Source organism: Dama dama, chromosome X (genome assembly GCF_033118175.1).
Source record: "Dama dama isolate Ldn47 chromosome X, ASM3311817v1, whole genome shotgun sequence".
NCBI lineage: Eukaryota > Metazoa > Chordata > Mammalia > Artiodactyla > Cervidae > Dama > Dama dama.
The window spans coordinates 148,135,915-148,148,331 of NC_083714.1; positions in this window are offsets into that span (position 1 = coordinate 148,135,915).

Consider the following 12,417-nt stretch of genomic DNA (forward strand, 5'->3'; position numbering starts at 1 on the left):
AATATATCACTAGCCTTTAAATTTATGAAGACATGTTAGACGACATGAGCAGCCAATTCACAGGAAGAATAGGAAACTAACCCCAAACCACGTTAAGAAAGTATTAAATTTAACGAAGGTAAGAAAAATCATACTAAAATTCCCTTGAGAACTGAAACTCAGTTAGAAGAGGCATAGATTTGAGTAATTGCAGACAGAGACATTAGTATACTTGGAGTAAAAGTGTTTTGTGTGTTCTAAAAATAAGGAGAGTCATGGACATCATAATTTAGACCCTATATATATGAGAGATATGAGAAACATAGTGTCGGATGAAGCCCATTTTAAGGGTCTCCTCATGGCTCAGATAGTAAAAAAAAAAAAAAAAAAATTAAAACCCACGTCCAACATGGGAGACAGGGTTTAATCCCTGGGTTGGGAAGATCCCCTGGAGGGAGGAATGGCAGACTCCTCAGTATACTTGCCTGGAAAATCCCCATGCACAGAGGAGCCTGGGGGGCTACAGTCCTTGGGGTCACAAAGAGTTGGACATGGCTGAACAACGAAGCATAGCACAGCGCAGCACATTGGATATTTGTGAAAAAATTCAGGTAGGGAGGAAAGAGGGAGAAAGGGAAACAATAAAAATGAAAAGAACGAAAGAAAATCCTCCATTGCTGGTGAGAACAGAGCAACCAGACATGTCCCCAGCAGGACAGCACCACACCTGTCCATCTGAGCACTCTCAGCCAGTTTGAAACAACCATCTCCAACTTTGGTCCCACTCCTCCAACCAAACTCATGTGCAGGGTTTACCACTAACATTCATCATGGTTTCTCCTCATTCAAATCCTGATTCACCCAGAAGTAAAAAAGACACGTGTGCCCCAATGTTCATCACAGCACTGTATACAATAACCAGGGCATGGAGGGAAGCTAGATGTCCATCAGCAGACAAATGGGTAAGAAAGCTGTGGTACATAGACACAATGGAATATTGCTCAGCCCTTAAAAAGAACACATGTGAATCCATTCGAATGACGTGGATGAAACTGGAGCCTATTATACAGAGTGAAGTAAGTCAGAAAGTAAAACACCAATACACTATACTAAGGCATATATATTGAATGTAGGAAGATGGGGATGATAACCCTACAAGGGACACAGTAAGAGAGACACAGATTTACCGAAGAGTCTTTTGGACTCTGTGGAATTCGGGGAGGGTTGGATGATCTGAGAGAATAGCATTGAAACATGTATATTATCCTGTGTGAAAGGGATAGCCAGTCCGTGTTCAATGCATAAAACAGGGTCCCAGGACAAGTTCAGTCGGCTGACCCAGAGGGATTGGATTGGGAGGAAGATGTGAGGGGGAATCAGCATGGGGAATACATGTACTCCCATGGCTGAATCATGTCAATGTATGGCAAAACCCACCACAATACTGTAAAGTAAATATACACCAATTAAAATAAAATAAAATAGAATCCTTTGATAAAAAGGGACTAATCAGTATTAACTTTGTTACCTCCAAAAATACCAATGTTTCCTTGCTTTCTTCCCTCTTTCCTCCACCCCCCCACATTCTTTCTTTACATTTCGTTTTGATTATACAGCAGTTAAATCTGGCTTTCCATCAATACTTATGACAAAGTCCTGGCTCTATTCCCCATGTTGTACAATTCAGCCCTGATCTCATTTTCCACCTAACTATCAGTGCGTGCCTCCACTTCCCCACCTCTGTATTGCCCTTCCCTCTTTGCCTCCTTGCTGGTAACCAGTAGCTGCTACTCTATATTTCTGCGCCTCCATTATTATCATATTCTCTACTTTTTGGTATGTTTACATAATATAGGTGATATCATACAGTATTTGTCAATCACTGTCTGAGTTATTTTACTCAATATTCTACCTTCCATGTTACTGCAAAGGCCAATATTCCATTCTTTTGATGGGGCAGCTCCTTTGTATGCCTTTTGAACAAATGGCACTGCACCCCCCCCCACCCCCCCACCCCCCCCCCCCCGCCACACGGCACAGCTCCCCGGTTAAGTGTCCATCTCTGCACTCGCACAGAGAAACACCAAGTCCTATTCCTCTTCTCCCATAGGAAGTGTGTCTTTGAAACTTAGACTGGAACCAGTACTTCCCCCTACTTTCTGGCAACCTGGACCTTCTGGTTCGATCTCCAACTCCACAGAAGCCATCTCCCTCCCTCCGCACACACTTATCCCTTCCTTCTCCTCTCTGCCCCCCACTATCAGAGAACTCAGAGACAAACATAATTTCACATCAGCTTGATTTTATTTTACTTTCGTTATTAGTGTATACAGTTGCTATAATATTCAGCACCTGTGTTTGGGCCAGTACTCAGCGGCCAGACCCCCAAGCATTTCTGACGTATTTAGACATGCCGCGAAGTCAATGGCTGTCCACTGGCCAGCTGGAATGGAAAGGGTTTCCATGGTCTCTGGGACCTCCTCTGGTTCATTCTGGTTAGCTGTAAACGCACGGGTCTCCATGGTCTCTGGGACCTTCGCTGTTTCATTCTGATTAGCTGGAATAGCTGGGGTCTTCATGGTGTCTGGACCTCCTCTGGTTCGTTCGAATTAGCTAGAGTGGCTGGGGTCTCCATGGTGTCTGGGACCTCCTCTGGTTCATTCTGATTCAGCTGTTCATTCGCCTTGGAACTCTGTCTACAGAACTTTGAGCATCTGATTTTCATAAGCTTTTTTGTGGTGGGAGTTTTCAGAGAAGGTTTCTTGGGCAGCTTTCCGGAATGCGATTATTCACCCTGACGGTTACCCTGGGCAACTGGTGAAAACTAGATAGGGGAACAGAACGGCACTGGTTTAGGTAAGCGTGTGAAGACAGGTGGGATCGATGGCTTCAGGAGAAGGGGAGTGGGCAGAGGAGGGTTATGCACCAGGCAAGGAAAGTGGAGGGTGTCTTCTGCAGTGGGGTCGATGGGCAAGTGGCGTGTGGCTGGGTTCAGTTCACTTTGACATTTTTTTCTGAACCTCAATTGATAGAAGGTCTTCCTCTTCTCCTGGGTTACAGGAGTTGGGTGTTCCATAACTACTCTGGAGCCTTGTGGCTTCCCAGTCACCTCAGTCATTTGGAGGACACAGAGTGGTGTGCTCAGAGCCCCTGAGGACCCCTATATATTCCCGTCCCCATGGAGCATTCACCCTCATGCTTTATGAGGTCAGCAAGTCTCTTCCCCAGCCAATGGCTGCCCTGGGTGAGCTTTGACATCACAAAGCCCCATCCTGATATGTCTACCAGAGGATTGGGAGGAATTCAGATGATTTGCTGGGAGAAATGAGGCCTATGTCATGCCCTAAAGAAGTCTCCAAACTCACCTGCCACCCTAACCACTATGTCAATTCTGATGGGTCACACAGCAGGCAGAGTGCATCTCCTCCCACACTGGCCCCACAGCCACACTCCTCGGGCATTCATTCTGTTTTCTCTCAGCTATCACCATTATCTAGCCCTTTCATATCTTGCCTAAACTTCCTCCATGACAACTAGGTTTTGTTTTAGGGTCTGTGGCAGCGAGAATCATTGCTTGTTCGTCCTGCAATGTGGTCTTAATGCACCTTGAAGCCCTTTGAATTCTGGGCCAACCGACAGAAACCGTTCCATCCCGCCTCCTTGTCTCAGTGTTCCCGGTGCTCGCCTCACCTTTCTGGTCTCCAGTCGGAAAACCTTGTCTTCAGGCTGTGAGAATGCAGTGAATACACTTGCCCTTTCTCCACATGGAGCTGTCTCGTTTCAAGCCTAGGACTCAGGGTAACCTCTCTAGGAGTACTCCTCAGGCTTGGGTTTGAACAGGGAGATGGGGAAAGGGCAGAGAAATGTATGTTTCAGGTTGTGCTGGGGGGTCCCATGAAGAAAATGCCCACCTATGACTGAATAATATTCCCAGCAAGGGGTGGAGATTGCCCAGAGCTGTGTGAGCCTTGTGTGCAAAGGTCTTCTCAACACATGCCCTCAGAAATCACTTTGCTCATCTTGTTTTCTTGCTGGAAGCTCCCTTGGAGCTTACCTCACAGCCAAAACCAAGGGTGAATTCATTTCCATGAGCAGCTGCCAAAAGCTTCCTGCTTCTTGGATGAAACACTGAGTCATACTGTTCTGTGCATATAATTCCCAGAGTCTCTCATTTAGCTGCTTGGCTCTGGAGCAAAGGGGAATGTATTGTGTGCCCCTCCTCAGTACTAATTTTTCCAATTGACTGGTAGGGACAACCAGCCTGAGGTGCACCCGTGAGGACTGTTTGTTGGCTTAGTGTTTCTTCCTGGGTTTCCTGTGAAGTGTTCACACCCTGTTGTCCATTTGTTGCTTACTCACCCAGATTCCATCACTCTGCTGAACATTTTTAGTGGTAGAAAAAGCACACACGCCATAAACAAACCCAAGAGGTGACTCTTGGGATTTTTAGAAGATCTTAAAACTTCATAGAAAAATGGGCAAGAGGCATGAGCCAAAACTTTATAAGAAAAATATATCATTAGCCTTTAAATTTATGAAGACATGTTTAAAGACATGAGCAGCCAATTCACATGAAGAGTAGGGTACTAACCCCAATCCACGTTAAGAAAGTAATAAATTTAACGAAGGTAAGAAAAATCATACTAAAATTCCCATGAGAACAGAAACTCAGTTAGAAGAGGCATAGATTTGAGTAATTGCAGACAGAGACATTAGTATACTTGGAGTAAAAGTGTTTTGTGTGTAGTAAAAATAAGGAGAGTCATGGAAATCATAAAATAGACCCTATTTTATCTTAGAGATATGAGAAACATAGTGTCGGATGAAGCCCATTTTAAGGGTCTCCTCATGGCTCAGATAGTAAAAAAACAAAACAAAACAAAAAAATCCAAGTCCAACATGGGAGACAGGGTTCAATCCCTGGGTTGGGAAGATCCCCTGGAGGGAGGAATGGCAGCCTGCTCCAGTATACTTGCCTGGAAAATCCCCATGCACAGAGGAGCCTGGGGGCTACAGTCCATGGGGTCACAAAGAGTTGGACATGGCTGAACAACGAAGCATAGCACAGTGCAGCACATTGGATATTTGTGAAATAAATTCAGGTAGGGAGGAAAGAGGGTGAAAGGGAAACAATGGAAATGAAAGGAAGGAAAGAAAATCCTCCATTGCTGGTGAGAACAGAGCAACCAGACATGTCCCCCAGCAGGACAGCACCACACATGTCCACTGAGCACTCTCAGCCAGTTTGAAACAACCATCTCCGACTTTGGTCCCACTCCTCCAACCAAACTCATGTGCAGGGTTTACCACTAACAGTCATCATGGTTTCTCCTCATTCAAATCCTGATTCACCCAGAAGTAAAAAAGACACGTGTGCCCCAAAGTTCATCACAGCACTGTTTACAATAACCAGGGCATGGAGGGAAGCTAGATGTCCATCAGCAGACAAATGGGTAAGAAAGCTGTGGTACACAGAGACAATGGAATATTGCTCAGCCCTTAAAAAGAACACATGTGAATCCATTCGAATGACGTGGATGAAACTGGAGCCTATTATACAGAGTGAAGTAAGTCAGAAAGAAAAACACCAATACACTATACTAAGGCATATATATTGAATGTAGGAAGATGGAGATGATAACCCTACAGGGGACACAGTAAAAGAGACACAGATTTACAGAAGAGTCTTTTGGACTCTGTGGAATTCAGCGAGGGTTGGATGATCTGAGAGAATAGCATTGAAACACGTTTATTATCCTGTGTGAAGGGGATAGCCAGTCCGTGTTCAATGCATAAAACAGGGTCCCAGGACAAGTTCAGTGGGCTGACCCAGAGGGATTGGATTGGGAGGAAGATGTGAGGGGGAATCATCATGGGGAATACATGTACTCCCATGGCTGATTCATGTCAATGTATGGCAAAACCCACCACAATACTGTAAAGTAAATATACACCAATTAAAATAAAATAGAATCCTTTGATAAAAAGGGACTAATCAGTATTACCTTTTTTAACTCCAAAAATACCATTGTTTCCTTGCTTTCTTCCCTCCTTCCTCCCCCCCCCCTTTCTTTATATTTCGTTTTGATTATACAGCAGTTAAATCTGGCTTTCCATCAATAGTTATGGCAAAGTCCTGGCTCTATTCCCCATGTTGTACAATTCAACCCTGAGCTCATTTTCCACCTAATTATCACTGCGTGCCTCCCACTTCCCCACCTGTGTATTGCCCTTCCCTCTTTCCCTCCTTGCTGGTAACCAGTAGCTGCTACTCTATATTTCTGCACCGCCATTATTATCATATTCTCTACTTTGTGGTATGTTTACATTCTAGAAGTGATATCATACAGTATTTGTCAATCACTGTCTGAGTTATTTTACTCAATATTCTACCTTCCATGTTACTGCAAATGCCAATATTCCATTCTTTTGATGGGGAATCTCGTTTGTATCCCTTTTGAACAAATGGCACTGCCCCCCCCCCACACACACACACACACGACACAGCTCCCCAGCTAAGTGTCCATCTCTGCACTCGCACAGAGAAACTCCAAGTCCTATTCCTCTTCTCCCATGGGAAGTGTGTCTTTGAAACTTAGTCTGGAACCAGTACTTCCTCCTACTTTCTGGCAACCTGAACCTTCTGGTTCCATCTCCAACTCCACAGAAGCCATCTCCCTCCCTCCGCACACACTTATCCCTTCCTTCTCCTCTCTGCCCCCCACTATCAGAGAACTCAGAGACAAACATAATTTCACATCAGCTTGATTTTATTTTACTTTCGTTATCAGTGTATACAGTTGCTATAATATTCAGCACCTGTGCTTTGGGCCAGTACTCAGCGGCCAGACCCCCAAGGATTTCTGAGGTGTTTAGACATGCCGCGAAGTCAATGGCTGTCCACTGGTCCAGCTGGAATGGAAGGGGTTTCCATGGTCTCTGGGACCTCCTCTGGTTCATTCTGGTTAGCTGTAAATGCAGGGGTCTCCATGGTCTCTGGGACCTCCGCTGTTTCATTCTGATTAGCTGGAATTGGTGGGGTCTTCATGGTGTCTGGACCTCCTCTGGTTCGTTCGAATTAGCTAGAGTGGCTGGGGTCTCCATGGTGTCTGGGACTTCCTCTGGTTCATTCTGGTTCATTCGCCTTGGAACTCTGTCTACAGAATTTTGAGCATCTGATTTTCATAAGCTTTTTTTGTGGTGTGAGTTTTCAGAGAAGGTTTCTTGGGCAGCTTTCCGGAATGTGATTGTTCACCCTGACGGTTACCCTGGCCAACTGGTGAAAACTAGATAGGGAAACAGAATGGCACTGGTTTAGGTAAGCGTGTGAAGACAGGTGGGATCGATGGCTTCAGGAGAAGGGGAGTGGGCAGAGGAGGGTTATGCACCAGGCAAGGACAGTGGAGGGTGTCTTCTGCAGTGGGGTGGATGGGCAAGTGGCGTTTGGCTGGGTTCAGTTCACTTTGACATTTTTTTCTGAACCTCAATTGATAGAAGGTCTTCATCTTCTCCTGGGTTACAGGAGGTGGGTGTTCCATAACTACTCTGGAGCCTTGTGGCTTCCCAGTCACCTCAGTCATTTGGAGGACACAGAGTGGTGTGCTCAGAGCCCCTGAGGACCCCTATATATTCCCGTCCCCATGGAGCATTCACCCTCATGCTTTATGAGGTCAGCAAGTCTCTTCCCCAGCCAATGGCTGCCCTGGGTGAGCTTTGACATCACAAAGCCCCATCCTGATATGTCTGCAAGAGGATTGGGAGGAATTCAGATGATTTGCTGGGAGAAATGAGGCCTATGTCATGCCCTAAAGATGTCTCCAAACTCACCTGCCACCCTAACCACTATGTCAATTCTGATGGGTCACAGAGCAGGCAGAGTGCATCTCCTCCCACACTGGCCTCACAGCCACATTCCTCGGGCATTCATTCTGTTTTCTCTCAGCTATCACCATTATCTAGCCCTTTCATATCTTGCCTAAACTTCCTCCATGACAACTAGGTTGTGTTTAAGGGTCTGTGGCAGCGAGAATCATTGCTTGTTTGTCTTGCAATGTGGTCTTAATGCACCTTGAAGCCCTTTGAATTCTGGGCCAGCCGACAGAAACTGTTCCATCCCGCCTCCTTGTCTCAGTGTTCCCGGAGCTCGCCTCACCTTTCTGGTCTCCAGTCGGAAAACCTTGTCTTCAGGCTGTGAGAATGCAGTGAATACACTTGGCCTTGCTCCACACGGAGTTGTGTCGTTTCAAGTCTAGGACTCAGGGTCACCTCACTAGCAGTACTCCCCAGGCTTGGGTTTGAACAGGGAGATGGGGAAGGGGCAGAGAAATGTATGTTTCAGGTTGTGCTGGGGGATCCCATGCAGAAAATGCCCACCTGCGGCTGATTAGTATTCCCAGCAAGGGGTGGAGCTTGCCCAGAGCTGTGTGAGCCTTGTGTGCAAAGGTCTTCTCAACACGTGCCCTCACAAATCACTTTGCTCATCTTGTTTTCTTGCTGGAAGCTCCCTTGGAGCTTACCTCACAGCCAAAACCAAGGGTGAATTCATTTCCATGAGCAGCTGCCTCAAGCTTCCTGCTTCTTGGATGAAACACTGAGTCATCCTGTCCTGTGCATGTAATTCCCAGTGTCTCTCATGTAGCTGCTTGGCTCTGGAGCAAAGGGGAATATATTGTGTGCTCCACCTCAGTACTAATTTTTCCAATTGACTGGTAGGGACAACCAGCCTGAGGTGCACCCGTGAGGACTGTTTGTTGGCTTAGTGTTTCTTCCTGGGTTTCCTGTGAAGTGTTCACATCCTGTTGTCCATTTGTTGCTGACTCACCCAGATTCCATCACTCTGCTGACATTTTTAGTGGTAGAAAAAGCACATACGCCATAAACAAACCCAAAAGGTGACTCTTGGGATTTTTAGAAGATCTTAAAACATGATAGAAAAATGAGCAAGAGGCATGAGCCAACACTTTATAAGAAAAATGTATCACTAGCCTTTAAATTTATGAAAACATGTTTAAAGACATGAGCAGCCAATTCACAAGAAGGGTAGGGAACTAACCCCAAACCACGTTAAGAAAGTATTAAATTTAACGAAGGTAAGAAAAATCATACTAAAATTCCCTTGAGAACTGAAACTCAGTTAGAAGAGGCATAGATTTGAGTAATTGCAGACAGAGACATTAGTATACTTGGAGTAAAAGTGTTTTGTGTGTTCTAAAAATAAGGAGAGTCACGGAAATCATAAAATAGACCCTATTTTATCTGACAGATATGAGAAACATAGTGTCGGATGAAGCCCATTTTAAGGGTCTCCTCATGGCTAAGATAGTTAAAAAAAAAAAAAAAAAAAAACACGTCCAACGTGGGAGACAGGGTTCAATCCCTGGGTTGGGAAGATCCCCTGGAGGGAGGAATGGCAGCCTGCTCCCGTATACTTGCCTGGAAAATGCCCATGCACAGAGGAGTGTGGGGGGCTAAAGTCCACGGGGTCACAAAGAGTTGGACATGACTGAATAACGAAGCATAGCAAAGCGGAGCATATTGAATATTTGTGAAAGAAATTCAGGTAGGGAGGAATGAGGGAGAAAGGGAAACAAGGGAAATGAAAGGAAGGAAAGAAAATCCTCCATTGCTGGTGAGAACAGAGCAACCAGACATGTCCCCCAGCAGGACAGCACCACACATGTCCATCTGAGCACTCTCAGCCAGTTTGAAACAACCATCTCCGACTTTGGTCCCACTCCTCCAACCAAACTCATGTGCAGGGTTTACCACTAACAGTCATCATGGTTTCTCCTCATTCAAATCCTGATTCACCCAGAAGTAAAAAAGACACGTGTGCCCCAATGTTCTTCACAGCACTGTTTACAATAACCAGGGCATGGAGGGAAGCTAGACGTCCATCAGCAGACAAATGGGTAAGAAAGCTGTGGTACATAGGCACAATGGAATATTGCTCAGCCCTTAAAAAGAACACATGTGAATCCATTCGAATGACGTGGATGAAACTGGAGCCTATTATGCAGAGTGAAGTAAGTCAGAAAGAAAAACACCAATACACTATACTAAGGCATATATACTGAATGTAGGAAGATGGAGATGATAACCCTACAGGGGACACAGTAAAAGAGACACAGATTTACAGAAGAGTCTTTTGGACTCTGTGGAATTCGGCGAGGGTTGGATGATCTGAGAGAATAGCATTGAAACATGTATATTATCCTGTGTGAAATGGATAGCCAGTCCGTGTTCAATGCATAAAACAGGGTCCCAGGACAAGTTCAGTGGGCTGACCCAGAGGGATTGGATTGGGAGGAAGATGTGAGGGGGAATCAGCATGGGGAATACATGTACTCCCATGGCTGATTCATGTCAATGTATGGCAAAACACACCACAATACTGTAAAGTAAATATACACCAATTAAAATAAAATAGAATCCTTTGATAAAAAGGGACTAATCGGTATTACCTTTTTTAACTCCAAAAATACCATTGTTTCCTTGCTTTCTTCCCTCCTTCCTCCCCCCCCCCTCTTTACATTTCGTTTTGATTATACAGTAATTAAATCTGGCTTTCCATCAATAGTTATGACAAAGTCCTGGCTCTATTACCCATGTTGTACAATTCAACCCTGAGCTCATTTTCGACCTAATTATCACTGTGTGCCTCCCACTTCCCCACCTGTGTATTGCCCTTCCCTCTTTCCCTCCTTGCTGGTAACCAGTAGCTGCTACTCTATATTTCTGCACCGCCATTATTATCATATTCTCTACTTTGTGGTATGTTTACATTCTATAAGTGATATCATACAGTATTTGTCAATCACTGTCTGAGTTATTTTACTCAATATTCTACCTTCCATGTTACTGCAAATGCCATTATTCCATTCTTTTGATGGGGCAGCTCATTTGTATGCCTTTTGAACAAATGGCACTGCCCCCACACCCACACACACACGACACAGCTCCCAAGCTAAGTGTCCATCTCTGCACTCGCACAGAGAAACTCCAAGTCCTATTCCTCTTCTCCCATGGGAAGTGTGTCTTTGAAACTTAGTCTGGAACCAGTACTTCCCCCTACTTTCTGGCAACCTGGACCTTCTGGTTCCATCTCCAACTCCACAGAAGCCATCTCCCTCCCTCCGCACACACTTATCCCTTCCTTCTCCTCTCTGCCCCCCACTATCAGAGAACTCAGAGACAAACATAATTTCACATCAGCTTGATTTTATTTTACTTTCGTTATTAGTGTATACAGTTGCTATAATATTCAGCACCTGTGCTTTGGGCCAGTATTCAGCGGCCAGACCCCAAAGCATTTCTGAGGTGTTCAGACATGCCGCGAAGTCAATGGCTGTCCACTGGTCCAGCTGGAATGGAAGGGGTTTCCATGGTCTCTGGGACCTCTTCTGGTTCATTCTGGTTAGCTGCAAATGCAGGGGTCTCCATGGTCTCTGGGACGTCTGCTGTTTCATTCTGATTAGCTGGAATAGCTGGGGTCTTCATGGTGTCTGGACCTCCTCTGGTTCATTCTGATTCAGCTGTTCATTCGCCTTGGAACTCTGTCTACAGAACTTTGAGCATCTGATTTTCATAAGCTTTTTTTTGTGGTGGGAGTTTTCAGAGAAGGTTTCTTGGACAGCTTTCCGGAATGCGATTATTCACCCTGACGGTTACCCTGGCCAACTGGTTAAAACTAGAGAGGGAAACAGAATGGCACTGTTTTAGGTAAGCGTGTGAAGACAGGTGGGATCGATGGCTTCAGGAGAAGGGGAGTGGGCAGAGGAGGGTTATGCGACAGGCAAGGACAGTGGAGGGTGTCTTCTGCGGGGGTGTCGATGGGCAAGTGGCGTTTGGCTGGGTTCAGTTCACTTTGACATTTTTTTCTGAACCTCAGTTGATAGAAGGTCTTCATCTTCTCCTGGGTTACAGGAGGTGGGTGTTCCATAACTACTCTGGAGCCTTGTGGCTTCCCAGTCACCTCAGTCATTTGGAGGACACAGAGTGGTGTGCTCAGAGCCCCTGAGGACCCCTATATATTCCCGTCCCCATGGAGCATTCACCCTCATGCTTTATGAGGTCAGCAAGTCTCTTCCCCAGCCAATGGCTGCCCTGGGTGAGCTTTGACATCACAAAGCCCCATCCTGATATGTCTACCAGAGGATTGGGAGGAATTCAGATGATTTGCTGGGAGAAATGAGGCCTATGTCATGCCCTAAAGATGTCTCCAAACTCACCTGCCACCCTAACCACTATGTCAATTCTGATGGGTCACACAGCAGGCAGAGTGCATCTCCTCCCACACTGGCCCCACAGCCACACTCCTCGGGCATTCATTCTGTTTTCTCTCAGCTATCACCATTATATAGCCCTTTCATATCTTGCCTAAACTTCCTCTATGAAAACTAGGTTGTGTTTAAGGGTCTGTGGCAGTGAGAATCATTG